The sequence below is a fragment of the Castor canadensis genome, chromosome 3, assembly GCF_047511655.1.
Source record: "Castor canadensis chromosome 3, mCasCan1.hap1v2, whole genome shotgun sequence".
NCBI lineage: Eukaryota > Metazoa > Chordata > Mammalia > Rodentia > Castoridae > Castor > Castor canadensis.
This window is the reverse complement of record NC_133388.1, coordinates 123,189,348-123,208,676: the sequence shown is the minus strand read 5'-3', so window position 1 is coordinate 123,208,676 and position 19,329 is coordinate 123,189,348. Positions and strand designations below refer to the sequence as shown.

General features: G+C 35.4%; 1 long non-coding RNA gene across 2 annotated transcripts in view; it reads left to right on the top strand.

Moving 5' to 3' along the window:
- LOC141421662 (uncharacterized) overlaps positions 1-19,329 on the top strand; it is a 111,647-nt gene that overhangs the window by 13,799 nt on the left and 78,519 nt on the right. For both annotated transcript variants that reach the window (XR_012446328.1, XR_012446327.1), the window contains exons 2-3: positions 15,183-15,252; positions 18,169-18,267. This is a non-coding gene — a long non-coding RNA (uncharacterized lncRNA). The remainder of the gene's footprint in view (positions 1-15,182; positions 15,253-18,168; positions 18,268-19,329) is intronic.

Sequence of the window (19,329 nt, the reverse complement as noted above, 5' to 3'; positions counted from 1 at the left end):
AGGTGCTTTTAAAACTTATGCTAGTCTATGGGAAGGGAACAATCAGGTAATTTCCTTCTAATAATTAATGAGTGGGGAGGGGCACGGTCAGTTTCCAGTCAGGTGAGGACAGTCCCTGAGCCAGAGCCAGAGCATAGTTTACCAACTTAAACTTGGAGGCAGAGATAGATTACATGTCCTTAGCTGGCTCCATTGACCTTTGAGCAGGAGGGAGGAGCGAGCAGACTCCTGCATACACCAGGTTAATTCTCAGGTGCCCCATCCATGAGGGAGGAAGTTCCCATTCTTTTTAACTTATTGTAATTAAAATGGATTTCTTAAGGAGAGCCCCAGTCTTTCCCTAATTTTAACCTGCCTCAATTCTACTTGTTATCTGACATCCACTCCTCCTTGGAGTAGCTAAATTCTAAGTTGTTTTCTGAATTGAACTTTTGCATCATTTACTGGGAAAGTGATTCCTGATTCCCTACACTACATCAGTACAACATATTTTTTACTAGCACTTATGACATTGTCCTTAAATAACAATTTGTCATAATGATTCGAATATCTCTCCAACAGAATGCCAATTCCTGTAAATAGAGACTCTTCCTGTCTATATCCTCATACAGGATATAGTAGGCATTTACGTGTTTATTGGGTAGATCAGTCTATCAACCAATATTAAGCAAAATAGATAAATAAATAAAACCACTCACTATTTATTAAACATTTATTATGTGTGACTTTCTGTTCTAAGGTCTTCCATTCATTTCTAAAATTTAAATCTTACAACAAATCTGTAGGAAATTTTAGAGTCCCTATTTTTTTAAGTCATCCTTATTTTTTAAGAATCCCTATTTTTTAGATGATTCGACTCAAACAGACCCTCCCCATTTCATCACTTACTATTATGTTCTCACAAATATTAATTAATTTTGTGAACTTCCATTTTTCTAGCTGTATATCTGGATGAAGTTTCTACCTCAAGCAGTTGCTCTCATGTCCCCTAAAATTTTTTGGAAATCTGTTTATTCTCCTGATAAGGAAATTTTTTATCATAAATTAAAATAGTTTCAAAAAACAGGATATCTGACATATTTTCACTGTGGACATTTGGTAACAAAATTGTAGTATCATTCCTTTCAATGTATCTATCCAATATAATCTAAATACTATAGCAGTTTTATGCCCACCATCATCAATTTTAAAAATACATGAATAAGCTCTTCTTTAACAACCAGAAATTTTATACATTGTTCCATTTTCTCCTTGAAGTCATATTTCCATTCCATTTCTCCCACAAAATTTTATCCTAACATAATATATTTTTATGCTTGAAGGTCTTTTATTGATGACATTTTATATCTTTCTGCAATAAAAATATGTATATAAATTGAAATTAATTTTTTATATCCTCTGTGACCATAAGACCTATTATCTTTTTATTTGGATTATGGTATTATTACAATTATCATTGGTACATCATTGAACAAAGAAACTTAAATGTAATATTGCAATTGATAAGTAAACTTAAAAAGTTAAGTTTCATTAGAAATGCACATTTTAATATGTGTATACACATATGCATGTGTGTTTATGTGTATCTCCCATCTCTGAAAGTGAGGAACTTGGATTCCTTCATCAGCAGTATATTTACCTATTTGATCAATCTCTCCTTGAGGCAGCCAACTTCCCATCTTTCCCACTTCTAATGTCCCATTTCCACAACCTCCTCTATGCTGTGGGTTCTGATATTCTGCACAAGGCCAGTGTGTAGATGCCTTTAGGTTCCCACTCTTTAGTGCTGGTCTTGTCTTCCTACTTCCTCTCTTTGTGTTATTTTGTTATGCCCTACCTACTGGCTTTTGAACTAAATTATTCAAAGAGGAAATGAGAGAGGAAGGAAGGGGAAGGAACATATACCTTTTCACAAATCTTAAACCCTTGTAATTCTGAAATAGATAGGCAGACAGAACATAGAACTTGCCTTAGTCTGTTTTGTTCTGCTATAATAGATGCCTGAGACTGGGTTATTTGTAAAGAACAGAGATTTCTCTGAAGGCTGGGAAGTCTAAGGTTAAGGGACCTATATCTGGCAAGTGCCTTCTTGTTCCATCATCTATGGCTGAAGGTGGAAGAGCCAAGAATATGAGGGAAGGAAAAAGGAGAATGAACTCATCCTTGTATTAGGAAATCATTCCCACAATAATGGCATTAATCCATTAGTGAAGGCAGAACCCACATGGCCTAATCACCTCTTAAAAGTCCCAGTTTGCATCACCTACTGCATTTGTTAATGAGAAGAAGTAAGACTTAAATATGAACTATGTTTTATTTCTATAAGACAGAAAAGCATAGTAGAAACTACAAAGTTCATTTTTAAAACTTTGTCTTAATTTTTTGCTTAAGTCCAACTTTTCATATTAATATACTCATCTGCCCTTATTTTCTATGTTTAATAAAAATTTCCTCAACTGTTCAGATTTAAGATGTAAATTACTCTAAGTCTAAAAGACAAGAAATATTTTTAGAAATTGGGGGATATACTTATTCACCCATAGAGTTTTATCTTTCAGAAAATAGTTGAATGCCTACCAAGAGCTAAGTATTAAGCCAGGAACAGATTCAAAATAAAATTAGATACAGTCCCAGGATTCATGGAGATATAGTCTAGAATGTTTTGATGGGAAGTAGAGGTACAGTATACAACCTAAACAAGAAAATGCAAGCCATCTGCAAAATATGGGTTAGCTTGCCAAAATAAAAAGACTGGATCCACAATGTCAGCTGTAGGAACAGATTTTGAGATGTCTCTATTGGATCATCCATCCACATACACCTTTTCATCTGTGAGTCTTTGCTCTAATTTTAATTCCTCTGAAGGTGGACACAGTGGTAGATTAGCTGTGATCATGCTTCTACCTCTGGGAATGGGTGTGTAGCAGTTTATTAATATCTCTGCCATAAACAAGGAATGAAGTTCTTTTAGGGAAGAAAAAGGGTTCTTCTACTAGAAGAGAGACAGTGTATTGAAGATAGGAATGTCCTCTGTAGTTGTCAACCATAAACCAAAATCTGAATCTGATTCATCTTGCTATGAAAAAGTCAGCTTAGTTTCTATTAGTTAAAAACTTTAAACCCTGATTTAATTCTTACAATGTCCCTTTTTATCTCTCTTCTGTCCTCTTCTCCCTTCTCTTCCCCTTGCCTCTCTCTTTTTCTTGTAAAAGAACTAACTATATTGACCAACTTTCCTTGAGAAAATTCATAACACTTAACAATTTTTATATAAAAGTTATTTAAAATCCAGTGATGTAATACTTTTCTATAACTCTAATAATTGACAGGGCTGTAATACTTCAAAGATTTATTGAAAAGCTTTGTCATATATACACATTTACACACATTTACTGTATGATTTACATCTGAATGCTATTCATATTGTGAAGCACACTACAAAGGAAGCAGCTCAATCAACAATCAATGCCTGCAATTTATAGCATGTTCTCTGTGGCCTAAATATGTCTAGGATGGAAAAAATGTTCCTTGCTGGCTGTAGATGTTCAAAAGAGGATGGGTGGTCCAAGGTAACCAGTGGGACCCACGATATAAAGTACTGGTTTCCTTCTACTGTGTCCCATGGATACATAGTGTTTTCTACCTTGGTGTCCTTTTAAAAATGTTTAGTCTTCAGCTTTTAATTTAGTTTTTCTGTTCTGTTTTTTGTGCTATTAACCATGTCACTCATTTGGGAGTCCCAGTAATTTACCTCAGTATGGAACCTGTGCATTCATTTTGTAGTTTCAATATTTATCAACAATGACAAATTTCAGACATCAAACTGATACTTCATTCTTGGTTTGAGGCTCACATTTGAAACCCTGGTTTGTTTTCTCTGTCCATGGCATCTTACATTGCATAGCATGCCTCTCCTCAGGTTTGACTTTTCACCTCCTGTGGCAATTTAATATAAGTGACTTTTGCAGTATATTTGAATTCTTTTATAACTTCTTATACTTTTCCACTGTTCTCAGTGAGCTTAAATTTTTTTAAAAAATAATTTTAAAGTAATTTTTAAAATTAAGAGAGTTCATTCTCTGTATTGTGCACATACACACTTGTGCACACACACATGTAAATAATTTTGCTCATATGAGTTAAAGAAGAAGAAGTATTTCAGGAATCAGCATGTTTGAAAAAAGAAAGATTAGAAGGAAACATGCCAAAATACTAAGGTTGGCTGGTGGGGTTTAAGATAGTCAAAGTGTAGTTTTTACTGGTGTGCATTGTCTAAAATTTCTGTTGTTAGCATGTATCACATATGTTATTAGAGAAAAGAATCTGTAAAGGCATTTCTGAGGATACTGTGAGTGTCCGGGTCTCTAGTTCTGCATTTATCAATACCATGGTTCCTTTTGGCACCGCAGAAACAAGTAAAAAGTGGAAGGGCTCAGTGGTAGAGGTCTGGCTTAGCATGCCTAAGGTCCTGGGTTCTATCCCGGTGCTGAATAAATAAATGAGTTTTCAATTCAGAAACAAGTAAAAAATTTTTTAAAAACCTGAAACTGTTATCACACTAAAACAATTACAGAAAAAATTAGCATTACAGACACTACTTAGGTATGTAGCAAAAACATTTGAATAGCTATTCCAGTCCACCCCTTCCCACAAGATTGTGTCTACTTGCTTATTCACTCAACTTCCTTCATTGGAAGCAAGATTCTACCTCAAAACCTAGCATACCACATTTCAAGCATTGATTTAGAAATGGAAGTGGTTGTCATTTCTTTATTTGAATAAGGTTTATTCAAATAAAGATGGAGTTCAGCAGCAGAAGTGTGACTGAGGGTCAAGCCTTAGATTAGACATCTAGAAGTGAAGGGGGATGGCTTACAGCTGTCCAGCAGATTAATAGATTAAGGAGGTATGTATCAGACAACCTCATTGAGTTAGAGTCAGTCTGCTGCCATTACAGCCTCAGAGGCAGGAGGGATAGTTAAATTGTGTGAGTATATGAGGCATGATTTCAGAAACACAAAAAACATGAAATACTCACCCATCCAAAGTCCTTTGCAGTCTATTTGCTGTTACTTAATTTGCACAAATTGTCCTACCTTAAAACTAACCAAAGTATAGTACAGGCCACTTAATTGAAATGCTTGGGACCAGAAGAGTTTTGAGTTTTATATTTTTTTCTTTTGGATTTTGGAATATTTGCATAATAAGTTTACATCTTGGGGAGGGGACCCAAATCTAAACACAAAATTTATTTATGTTTCTTATATACTTTACCCACATAGCCTAAAAGTAATTTCATATAATATTTTAGGGTTATTTTAATAGCCATGAAATGGTTATTAAATGCTCTGCCTTGCTCTTCCCCCCTCCCCACAAAAAGATATAAACAATGATAAAGACTTAGAGAGAATAAATAAATTCATAGTAGAATTCAGGGAAGAAAGCAATTTGAGCAGCAGGTGATTGACAGACAATGGAGAATCCTAAAGGAGCAAAATCAAAATAAGTAGAAAGCAGTGAAGACTGCTTAACTGGCACACACTTAAACTTGAGAAAGATATAATGAATGATGCCCGTGGGACAAGGAACACTTTGGACTAGACATGAGTAGAAAACCCCATTGTCTATAGGGCTCCAGCATGTGATGTAAATGTTTGGAAAGCTCTGTGGATTTTGATCTTCTCAACTTTCTCTAAGTGAAATGTGAATATGAAATGTCCTAACAACTCATGTGTTGAAGGTTAGGTCCCCAGCTGGTAGCACTATTTTGGGAGGTGCTAGAAAATATGGGCTTAGCTGGAGAAAGTAGGTCACTGGGATCATGTCCTTGAAGACTGTATCTTATTCCAGGGCTCCTTCTCTCCCTTCCTGCTCCCTCTTCTCTCATCCCCTTTCCTCTTTCCTCTCTTCTCTCTTCTCTCTCTCTCTCTCTCTCTCTCTCTCTCTCTCTCTTTCTCTCTCTCTCCTCTCCAACCTCTAGGTGAGAAGCTCTGTTCCATCATGCCCTTTTAACATGAACTTTTGCCTACTACAAGCCCAGAAACAACAGAGCCAGCCAGCATGGACTACAATTTTAAAAACAGTGAGCCAACATAAATCCGTCCTTTCTTAAATTGTTTTCCCAGGTGTTTTTTCACAGCTACAAAAATCTGTCGTTTGGTCCCATAAGCTTCTCTTCACAGGCTTGGAGCTCTTGTTCTTCACCTTACCAGACCCTTACCAATGTAGTACCTAATGGTCCTGAGCAGTAATGACTCTGGAATTCTATCATGTCGACTATCATGTCTGGTGACCAATGTAGCCTAGGCATGCTAATGCTCTTTGTAATGACTTTCCAGTCTCCCTAAAAGTATCTGTTACCAAGGTCATTAACTTTGCCCTCAACTTTTAAAACATCGTGGCAAACATATTGTTTGAAAAAATTTTTTAAAAGCATAACTTACTCGGGTCTATTAATAACATTGATATATTTGAGGAAATGACAGAATATGATTAAAAATAATAATATTATATCATATAATTTAAATTATACTATAAAGAAATATGTATATTTACAGTGACACACATTTCCCATCCACCCCCAACCCCACACTATCATTGATTTGTTATTTATTTCTATAATTTTCTCACAAGAACATCATATAAATGAAATCATATAGTATGGAATTTTCTAGGATTGACTTTTACAGTCAGCATAATTCTTTAAAGAATCTTCTCCAGTGTATGTATTGATCATTCATTTTTACTGCTGATGGTGTTTCATAGTGATGATGCACCTAGTTTACTTAGCTATAGAGCTACTGAAAGACATCTGACTTGTCTCCAGTATTTAACTGCTAGGAATAATGTTGATATAAATCTTCATGCACAAACTTTTGTGTGAACACAAATTTTAATTTCTCTGACATACATGCTCGGGGTGCAATATCTGCATTTTTTAGCATTTTTTAAAAAAGAAAGTGCCAAAATGTCTTTCAGGATGGTCATACCATTTTACATTCTCCTGAGAAATATGTGCACATTCTAGTTTCTCCACATCCTTGTCAACATTTGCTTTTGTCCCTAATTTTTATTTTAGCCATTCTGAAGCTGTAATATCTTCTTTGGTTTTAATGTACATTTTTACCTTGAGGACTAATGACATTGTAACTTTTTCTATGCATTTATTTGTCATTTGTGTGTCTACTTTGGTGAATGTCTCTTTTGCCTTTTGTCTATTTTTTAAAAAAAATTTTTAGAGTTTTTTAATATAGATCTTGGATACTAATCCTTTGTTATTTATGTAGTTTGCAGATATTTTTTTCTCAAGGTATAGTCTTGCCTGCCATTTCATTTTCCTCTATAGCAAAATTAAAAATTTTGATGAACCCTAACTTGTCAATATTTCTCTTCACTATTTTTGCTAGCATTGTCTACCTCAAGGTTTTGATGATATCTCTTTTGTTTATTTTTCAAAAATTTTGTTATTAAAATATTTGATCAATTTTGTTAACTTTTATATTTTTACATAAGGTATTAGAACTAGATCAAAGTTTTTGTTTGCTTATTTGTTTGCTTTTGTTTTACCTATAGTTCTCTACTACTCTAAAAACTAGAATACTTGAATGATCAATTGCATAATTTGTTGAAAAGACTGTATTTTCTCCATTGAATTGCTTTTGCATCTTATATGCATGGGTCTGTTTCTTTATTCCCAATTCTGTTCAGTTGATCAATAAGTCCTTCCATCAATGCCACACTCTCTTAATTACTGAAACCACATAAGAAGTCTTAAAATAAGCAAACTGATTCTTCACACTTGTTCTTTTTAAAAACTGTTTTAGTTCTTCTATCTCTTACCATTTTGGTATGAATTTTAGAATACCCTTATCTACTTATAAAATCTGGCTTATTTATTGTTTTTATATAGAAATACAAGTGATTTTTAAGGATCAATCTTGCATCCTATGTCATTGCTGAATTCTTTTACTAGTCCTAGCTTTTTTTGTGTGTAATTCCTTAGAATTTGGTACCTAAACATTCATATCATCTGCAAATAAAAGTAATTTTATTTCTTCCTTTCCAGGGCTATACATAATTTATTTACATTTCTTGCTTTAGGCAGTGACAGGAAGTTTTAGCAGTGTGTTTAGTGAGAATAGTGAAATGGACATCCTTGCCTTGTCACTGACATTGGGAAAACATTCAATCATTCATCATAATGCAAAATGTAAGATTTTGTGAATGTTCTTTACCAAGTTGAGGAAGTTCCTCTCTATTGCTATTTTTTCTGAATTTTTATAATGTATGTTGTTGAATTTGGATAAAGGTACTTTCTACATTGATTGATGTGGTAATGAGTTTTCCTTTTTCAGTATGTGCAGTGATCTGTTTCCAAATATTAAACCACCTCAGATTTTCTGAAGTAAAACTCACTTCATCATGGTACATGGTTCTTTTTTTGTATTGATGAATTCCACCTACTACTTTTTTGATGGGATTTGTGTATCTGTGTTCATGAGAGTTTAGTACCTGCAATGCTAACTTTTCTTGGTTCTGGTATGAGGGTAATGCTAGTTTCATAAATTGAATTAGGAAGTCTTTTGTTTTAATCTATTTTCTAGAAGAGATAGTGCCACTTTGGTGACTTGATTGTCCTTAAAAATTTGCTGGAATTACTGAGTGAAATCTTTGAGGACTGGAGATTTTGTAAGTTTAGAGATTCCTTGTCAGTTTTTAAGTTATGAATTTAATTTTCTTAAAGGTTATCTGGCATCATTTTGTGTTCTCTGAGTCATCTTGCATGAATGTGGTAGTTAGCATTTTTTGTAGGAAATCCTTTATTTAAGTTCTCAGATTTATATGTACATAATTGTTTGTTATATTTCCTGATTATCATTTTGATGTTTGCAGAGTCTGGGGTGATATTCTGAAATTTGTTCCTGATATTGGTAATTTGTTAATTTCAGCAGAGGTATACCAATATTACTGATCTTTTCAAAGAACCACCTTTTTGTTTCAATGGATTTTCTGTACTGTGTCGTTGTTGTTTTGTTTTCGATTTTATTGATTTCTTTCCTTATATTTTCTTTTGTATTCCTTGCTTTGGTCTATCTAGCTCTTCTCTTTCTAGCTTTTTCAAGTGGGAACTTGGATTGTTGATTTAAAATTTTTCCTCTTTTCTAATCTGTGCAATTAATTCTAAGAATTTCCTTCTCAGCACCCCTTTACCTGGGTCATTTGTTTGCATTAAAAATATTCAGAATCCTTTCTTCTAGGTATTTTTAAATGTACAACAAATTATTAACTGTAGTCACCCTCCTGTGCTCTAGAGTACTAAGACATATTCCTCTAAATTAATATCTTTTTCTCACCCATTAACTCACCTCTTTCTATCCTCCCTCCCCTCTAACCTTTTCAGCCTCTGGTAATCACTCTTCTACTATCTATTTCTATGAGACCAACTTATTTAGTTTCCATCTATCTGTTACCTATTTCTTTTTCTTTCTTTCTTTTTTGGCAGCACTGGGGTTTAAACTCAGAGCCTAATGCTTGCTAGGCAGGCACACTTACCACTTGAGCCACTCTTCCAATTCTGTTACCTATTTCTAATTTGATTTTATTATGATATGAAAACATACTCCATATAATTTCAATTTTGAAAAATATTTTGAGGTTTGCTTTATGGTCCAGAATATAGTTTATCTTAGGGTATGGCCATGGAACTTTAAAGAAAAATGTGTATTCTGTGTTTTCAGTGCTGTGATCTATAATATCAATGAGATTCTATTCATTAGTGGTATTGCTGAGTTCTGCTGTATCTTGAGAGAGCTATATCTTGAGAGTGCATGTTGAAGTCTCCATCTCTGATTGTGAGTTTTTATCCTTAAGTACTATCAGTTTTTCTACACATGCTTTATAGTTGTTTAATGCATACACATTTAGGATTGCTATGTCTTCTTAGTGGACTGATCCTTTGTCTTTCTATAAAGTTTGTGTATTTCTCTGGTAATTTTCTTTGTTCTGAAATCTTCTTTATCTGCTGTTAATACCAGCCACTTCTATTTTCTTTCTATTAGTTTACATATTATATTTTTTCCTCCTTTTACTTCCAGCCTGCCTATATTATTGTATTTGAAGTAAACTTTTTTGTAGACAACATATAATTGAGTCATTTTGGGGGGAAACCCATTGCATGGAGCACTCGGCCGATATCTGTATTTTAATTGATGTGTTAAGACAATTCATATTCAATTCAGGTGTTGAAATTTAAGTCTACTTGTTTATCTTCAATTTGTTTTTGTTTTTATTTTTGCTTTCCATGATATTCTGTCTATAACTATCTTTTAGATAGAATTCAATTTCTGTTTATGCTTTTCAGGCTCCCATCCATTTGGATGTGGTTCCTGCCCACATTGAGGGTGGGTCTTCCCTATCTAGTCCACTCAGGCTCACATGCTAAACTCTGGAAACACCCTCACAGACACACCATTTTGATTTATTTGTAATATTTTCCACTGTATCTCTTATATATCTTTCTTAGTGGTTGCTCCAGATTTTATGTATGTATGACCTATCACAGCCTAGTGGTATACTCTGTTAAAAGAAAGACAGACTAACAAAAGTTAGTAGAGTTTATTTAAACAAAGAAAAATGGAATAAAATAAAGCAAAAGTGATTCATGAATCAGGAAGCTCCCAGAACTAGAATAGGTTCTGAGACCTGCAAACATCAGGGTGATCTGACAGCATTTATAGAGAACAGAAGTGAGGTATAGAGATTTAACTGAATTAATTTCAGCTTTCAGAGCCTCCTGCAGTTAAAGCCTCAATTATGGTAATTAAACTCCATATTGGTTTTGTTTGTTGGTGCTTAGAATAAGAATTTAGTCCAAGTCAATGACCTCCTACAAATTTTATTTAACAATTCTTTATACCACTGTGATAGTTTATTTTATGTCAACCTGACTGAATTGAGGAATACCTGGAAACCTGGGAAAGCATTATTTTGGGGTGTGTCTTTAAGGGTGTTTCCAAAGTTTAGTATGTGAATCTGAGTGGGGAATAACCACCCTCAATGTGGGTGGTCACTATCCAATTGTGTGGGGGAGGGAGGGTCTGAAGAGCATAAATAGTAATCTCCCTCAACCTGAGCCCTGCTTGTTTCCTGCCTTCAGACTTGCTAGCTTTTGGACTAAAAGTTTACACCAGTGGCCCCATTACTAAGTACTCAGGCTTTCAGCCTCAAATTTAGAACTGCACTTCCGCTTCGTTGGTTCTGAGCCCTTCATACAAGGACTAAGCCATGCTACTGACTGTACAGGATCTCCAGTGCAGATACCTGTCCTGGGACTTTTCAGCTGCCATAATCAAATGAACCAATTTCCCTAATAAATCTCCTCTATCTATTTCTCTGTATACATATCCTACTGATTTTGTCTCTAGAAAACATAATCCAGTCAGTTTGGATGAAGTACACATTTTTTTACCTCCTTTACTTTCCATTATTCTCCAAAATTCATATATTCACTCATTTATTTCCTCTACATAGATTTGGAACCACATCATAAAATGGTGTGATTTTTACATCAACCATCATTCATGATTTCGAAGGGAAAACTATTGTATTTACCCATGTTTATCTTAATATGTTTTTTTCCTTCCTGATGTTCCAAATTTTCTTCTTCATAAAATCCTTTCTGTTTAGAGAGCTTCTATAGATTTTTAAAGTCAATAAATTACTTTAGCTTGTTCATATGAAAATTTCTTTGAGTTTCTTTTCATTTCTGAGAAGTATTTTTGGTGGATCTAAGATTCTGGGTTCAAAGGTCTTTTCTTTTGACACCTGAAAAATGTTTGCCCTTTCCTTCTGGTCTTCATGGTTTCTGTTGAGAACTCTGATGTCACTGAAATTGTTTTTCCCCTAGTGGTAAAGTATCATTTCTCTCTTGCTGCTTTGAAGATTTTTTTTCTACCTTATCTTTAGTCTGTCAGAAGTATCACTATGATGTGTCCTCATGTGAATTTCTTGGCTTCGGTGTTTCAACTACATTAAGCTTTTTCAATCTGACGGCTTATGTCTTTTGCGATATTAGGAGAATTTGGGACCAGTACTCCAGTATTTTTTAGTCCCTTGCTCTCGTGGGCTGTGAGGATGTTAATGCTTAATATCATTTATTATAGTCCAATATGTTCTTCGTATATACGTGTGTGTGCATGCATGCTTTTCTCTCTGCTGTTAAATTCAGTGATTTCTGTTGTTCTACCTTCAAATTCACTAATTTTTCATGTTTCCTTCAATCTGCTGTTTAGCCTGCCTATTGAGTTTCTAAACATTTTGCTTACTGTGTTAAGAGTTCTAAATTTTTCCTTTGATCCTTCTTTATATCTTCTGTTTTTCTGAAGATTTTACATTTTTCTTGTTGTTTATTCTGAGTGCTTTTGGCCAGGTGCAGTGGCTCACACCTAACTACTAGGGAGGCTCAGATTGGGATGATCAGAGTTCGAGGACAGCCTGGGAAAAAAAATTCTTGAGACCTCATCTCAATCAAAGCCTGGGTTTGATGGTGTGCACTTGTCATCCCAGCTACATGGGGATATAGGAGGATCACAGTTCAGGCAGGCCCAGACATACAGCAAGGCCCTATCTCAAAAATAAAACTTAAAAAAAAATCAACATAAAAGGGCTGGTGAAGTTTTTCAAGTGGTAGAGAGCCTGCCCAATGAGAAGCCCTGAGTTCAATTTCCAATACAAAAAAAGAAAAAAAAGAAAAAGTGTTTTTAACTGCTCACCAAAGTAATTTTATATTTTTATGATGACTGATAATTTTCTTTGTCTTGGGTTTCATTTGATTGCCCTTTCCACTCACCTTGAGATCTTCTTGGTTCTTAGTGTGATGAGTGATTTCTGATGGAAATACTTAATTCTTAAATATTATGAGACTGGACTTTATTTATTATTGCTGTGCTGGGTGGAGATACATTGTGGCATTTACAAAAGTTCTTATGTACTTGAATTAACCTCTACCATTGTCCTTTATCTCCCCCTACCCCTTTTCCTGGAATAGTTTTAACAGTTATCATTTTTTCCATTTATATACATGTGTACAAAGTATTTGCACCATATTCTCCCTCCTTTACCCTTTTCCCACCTTCTTCCCCCTCTCACCGGTACCATCCTTCACAGACTGGACATATTCCACCCTCCTGTTCTCTAGTTTTTTATGGAAAAAAATGACATTTTTGCTCATTTAAGATAGTTACACAGGGAGTTTCCTTGTGCCAATTCCATTATAGCCCAATTTGGTTCATCTCCTCTATTTTTCTTCCTTCTACCTTAGTCCTTTTCTTATGGTTGTTTCAACCAATTTAAAGATTCTATATTCATTCTTGTATAGAGAGTACATCAACAATATTCACCTTCTTAGCTTTCTTCTTTTACCCTCCCTCTCTTGTATGTGATCTCCCCTTAGCATGGCCTGTTTTTTCATAGTTTTGCTGTATTTGTATCTGGTCTGTATTCAACATTTGAGAGAAAATATGCAGCTTTTGGCCTTCTGAACCTGGCTAACTTCACTTAAGATAATGTTCTCCAGTTTCATCCATTTATCTGAGAATGACAAAATTTCCTTCTTCGTGGTGGCTGAATAAAATTCCATTGTATATAGATATCACATTTTCTTAATCCATTCATCAGTATTGGAGCATCAAGACTGTTTCCATAGTTTGGCTATTGTGAGTAATGCTGCAGTAAACATGGGTGTACAGGTGCCTTTGTTGTAACCTGACTTACATTCTTTCAGGTACATCCCTAGGAGTGGAATTTCTGGATCATATGGCAGTTCTATTTTTAGTTTTTTTGAGGAGCCTTCATACTGTTTTCCACAGTGGTTGTATTAATTTACATTCCCACCAGCAGTATATGAGATTTCCTTTTTCCCCACATCCTTGCCAACATTTGTTTTTTGTTTGTGTTCTCTTGATGGTAGCCATTCTAACAGGAGTGAGGTGGAATCTTAATATGGTTTTGATTTGCGTTTCCTTATGGCCAGGAATGTTGAGCATTCATGTGTTTTTTTTTTTTTTTAGCCATTTGGACTTCTTCCTTTGAAAAAGCTCTGTTCAGTTCTTTTGCCCATTTCTTCACTGAGTCATTGATTTTTTGGGGAGTTTAGTTTTTTCAGTTCCCTGAGTATTCTGGTTCTCAGTCCCTTGTCAGATGTATAGCTGGCAAAGCTTTTCTCCCATTCTATGGGCAGCCTCTTCAATTTAGAGACCATTTCTTTTGTTATGCAGAAGCCTTTTAATTTCATGTAGTCCCATTTGTCAATCCTTTCTCTTAGTTGCTGAGCCATTTGAGTTCTATTGAGGTAGTCATTGCCTATGCCTATTGATGGACTTTATTTAAATTTCTGTTTTAGTTTGCTTCTTTGTCACCACTCCAGTGTAGAGAAAAAAGGGTACTGCCAAATATGCCACAGTAGAGAAGAAGCCCTAGGGTCTCACTTGGTCTTGGTTGACATCTGAAGGGTAGTAGTGACAGTTCTGGTCCCAACTGAGCCTCCCTGGGTATGAGTGCCTTGTTTCTACAACCCTGTGGCCTCCAGTGGCACCACTAGGTCAAGGGGCAGAAGAGTAGGATCCCCATGTGGTCTCTTCAGACACTCTATGTCAGGAAGGGCCCTTCTTAAGCCTGATAAGGATGAGCATTTTGGTTCCCCCATTGACCTTTTCTGAGATCACCCTCATGGCAATGTTGTGTTGCCTTACCAGTGCCTGGCAGGAGTGTGAACTCAGGCTCTCACTTTGCTTTTGGTGACATGTACAGAAAGACAGCCACAGTTTTTGCTGTGTTCTTTGGCTGGAGTAGTGTGCATAAAGGTGTCTGTTTAACTAGGGTCCTTCTATCCTGGTCCTTTGGTTAAAGATAGCAGGCTTTTGTTGGTGCTTTGTTTTCCCTCTTTGTCTTTCCCCTCCCCATTCTTCCTCTTGCTCTTTCTGTCCCTTTTCTGTCTTCCACTTCCACACTACCCTAATCTCCCCTTCTTCCTTCCAGAGCAGATGTGATTATAGCTGGTGCCCCTGGACATCAGACTCTAGTATCTTCAGTCTTTGTGGGATTTGCACCAGCAGCCCTCTGTGGCTCTTAGGCCTTCAGCCTTGGATGGGGCCACATCACTGATCTCTCTTTTCTGACTCTTCCAGCTGGAGCCACTTTACTAGCTTCCCTGGATCTCCAGATGGCAGACCACCATTGTGGAACTCTTCAGCCTCTGTGAGTGTGTTAACCAGTCTAATAATTTCCCTCTTTATATGTATATTTTGATGGTTCTTTTTCCCTGGAGAACCCTACCTCCTTGTTTTATACATAATGCCCAGAGCTTTTAGTTGTAATGTAGCAGTTAGGAATAGGACAAAAGTACTTCTACTCCATCTGCCTAAAAATGAAAGTCTCCCCATGTAGGGTTTTGTTTTTGTTTTTGAAAATTCTTGGAGACATTTCCTTTTCCTCATATTAATCTTGTTAAAGTTATGTCCTTAAGAATGTATCAACTGTGGAGATTTCTTACATATAATAATTCATTGTACTTGCTTGAACACATATGTAATGGTAATTATTAAATGTTTACAGTATTCTTTAACCAAAGCATGTGCACACACACACACACACACCAAAAAAAAAAAAAAACACTACAGAGAAACTTGTAAAGAAAAACTATGAAAGTAAGATTTTTCTTTACTAATAGATTCTGGTGCTTGATAGGATGTATTTCTGGAGTATATATTTTCTTCATTAACTGTTGCTATAATAATTCTACACAAAAGACCTGCCCAAAATTTAGTGCCTTAAAATTTGTTCTCATTTTCCTGGATCTTCTGAGTGGCTGCACATTTGCTAAGATACACTGGGCTCAGATTTTTGTCTCTAGGCTGCTATTTGGATTCCTGTCAGAGACACGTGTCTCTCCTCTTCTTGAACCAGTAGCTTTTGGTGCATGGAGACTGCTTCATTTGCCTCATTCCAAGTTCAGTTGAAAGGGCAGAAACTATCTGGAGCACACTCTTTTCATAGTTGATCATCAAGTCACCAAACCCCATAAGAAGATCAAGACCTCTGCTTGCATCTTGTTTATTAATGTTCAGTTTGTGTAAGGAAATCACATGGCCCAGCCTAATCTCCATGATGCAGTGAAGTGAACCCTGCACAGTCAGGAAGGGCTGGGGGAGTCATGATTTGCTAAACATTAATACAAACTGTCACAATCTCCTTTAGTAGCCTTGTTTCAATGATGAAGGGGAGGAAAACTAACTCACATACTACCTGACACTTTACATATGTATCAGGATCTTTTCTGAATGCTGGACCAGTCTTCTAAATTTGGTAGCACTTAAATTTAGAGCCATTCACTGACTTTTCTTCTTTATCTTCACATGTTTAGTGTCAAAGTGGCTTCTTTAAGGTTAGCCTAATCCATTTGCTGTTGTTTCTTGAATGAAAGATCTCTACCTTCCTGTGCACTCAAGTACAAAAGACAAAAGATGATCATCCTGTTGTTCTTTGATTGGGGCGGTGATGGAAGGGAGGGGGAGAGGGAGAGAGATTGCTTTCCTGTGTAGAAAAATGCTACTGGATTTACTGTATTATTCTGAAGACAGCACGAGTTGCTGATTTTAAAACTATGTTTTTAATTTTTTGGCATATTGATTGCTTATATTAATGGGATTCAGTGTGATATCTCCAAACATGCATGCAGCATGCATTAACCATATTCAATCACCTTTCTTCACCTTCTTGTCCTCACCCTACCTGCACCCTCTGACTATCTAGTAATCACTACTCTACTTTTAGATTGACTGTTTTTAGTTTCTGTATATGAAAGAGAACATGTGATATTTATCTTTCAGTATCTGTAACATGTTATCTTCCAGTTTCCATACATTTTGCTACAGATGACAGGATTTCATTCTTCTTTATGATTGATTAATACTCTATTGTGTATGTATACCACATTTTCTTTATCAATTCATCTGCTGATGGCACCTAGGCTGATTCTATATCTTTGGTATTGTGAATAGTGTTGCAGTAAACATGGGCATGCAGGTATATCTTTGATTTGTTGGTCTTATTTCCTTTGGGTATATACCCAGGAGCAGGAGAACTTGATTATATAGTCATTCTATTTTAAGTTTAATGAGAAATCTCCATACTGTTCTCATTAGCAGCTGTACTAATTCACATTCCAACCAATAGCTGTTAAGAGTTTCTTTTTCTATACATCCCCACCAGTAGTTCTTAATTTTTGTTTTTTGTTTCTTTGATAATAGCCATTCTAAATGGAGTGAGTATGGATTTTCATTTACCTGATGGCTAGTGATATTGAGGATTTTTGCATATATTTGTAGGCCATTTGCATTTCTTCTTTTGAGAAGTGACTACTCAGATCTTGTATTATTTTTCATTATTAAAAATTATTTATACATTCTGTCAGATGAATAGCTGGTAAAAAAATTTCTCCAATTCTGCAGATTTTCTTTTCACTCTGATTGTTTTTTTTGCTATGCAGAAGCTTTTTAGTTTGATGCAATTCCATTTGTCCCATTTTTGTCTTTATTTTCAGTGCTTTTGGGGTCCTATTCAGAAAATCATTGCCTGTGCCAATTTCTTGAAGTGTTTCCTCTATGTTTTCTTCCAGTAGATTCAGAAAGATTTTGATCTAGTTTGAGTTGATTTTTGTGTGAGGTCAGATGGTCAAGTTTCAGTTTCTTATATGTAGATATACAGTCTTCTCAGCACCATTTTTTGAAGAAGCTGTAGTTTTCCCAATGAATGTAGATTTTTTGCACCTCTGTTGAGAAGCAGTTGACAGTATAGATGTATGGGTTGGTATCTGGGATCTGTATTTTGTTAAATTGTTTTATAGGTCTGTTTTTATAACATTGCCATACTATTTTGGTTATGGCTCTGTAATATGTCTTTAAGTAAGGAGTTAGGGTTTGGATGTAAAGTGTCCCCTTAAAAGACTCATGTGGTGAAGGTGTGGTTCCTCAACCTGCAGTGCATTTTAGGGAGTTCTGGAAACTTTAAGAGGTGGAGCCTAGCTGGAGAAAATAACTACTTGGGGGCATGTCCCTGGGTGCTGTAACTGTCCTGGGCCCCTCTCTGTTGCTTTCTTTTTCTTGTGTGCCATAGGGTGACTGGCCCTGTGATGTGCTTGCAACTCCCATGATGTTCTGCCTCATCAACAGAGCCAAGGACTATGCACTGAAACCTCTGAAACCATGAGCCAAGGTAAATCTTTCCTCCTTTAAGTTGTTTGGTCACAGCAACACAAAAGTAACTAATAAAGCAAGTACTGTGATGCCTCCAGATTTGTTCTTTTTGCTCAAGATTACTTCAGATATTTGCTTCCATGTAAATTTTAGGATATTTTCTAGTTCTGTGGAGAATATCAATGGTGTTTCAAGGGAGATTGCATTGAATATATAGATCACTTCGAATAGTAAGGGCATTATTAGTGATATTCTTCCAATCCATGAAAGTGGCAAAGCTTTTCGTCTTTCAGTGTCTTCAATTTCTTTCATCAGTGTTTTGTAAAAAAATTCACTTCCTTAGTTAAGTGCATTCCTAGGTATTGAGAATGGAGTTGCTTTCATGATTTCTGTATGGAAGAGCTACTGATTTTTGCATATTGGTTTTTATAATTATGCTACTTTACTGTATTCATTTATCAGCTGCAATAGGGTTTTGGTGGAATCTTTAGGTTTCTCTATTTATAGAATTCTATTATATGAAAACAGGAATAATTGGACTTCCTCTTTTTCCATTTGTGTGCCTTTATCTCTTTCTTTTGCCTCATTACTCTGGTTAAAACTCCTAGTGTTGAGTAAAATAGAGAAAGTAGATACACTTGTTTTGTTCCTGATCTTATAGGAATTGCTTTTAGGTTTTCCAAATTCAGTATTATGTTGACTGTGGGTTTGTCAGATACAGTCTTTATTTTGTAGGGGAGCAAGCCTTTCATATCTAAGTGGTCCAGGGCTTTTGCCATAAAAGCATGTTGAATTTTATTAAATGTTTTTTCTGCATCTATTAAAATAATTATGATTTTATCCTTTATTCTGTTTATGTTATGAATTTTTTTATTTGCATATGTGGAACCATCCTTGTATTCCTAAGATAAAACCAACTTGATCTTTTTGGGATGCTAGTGAATTTGATTTGTTAATATTTTTTGGGAATTTTTGAATTTATGTTCAATAGGGGTATTGGCCTATTGTTTTCTTATGTGCTGTCTTCTTGTATAGTTTTGGTAATAGGGAATGCTGGTTCATACAATGAGTTTGGAAGGAT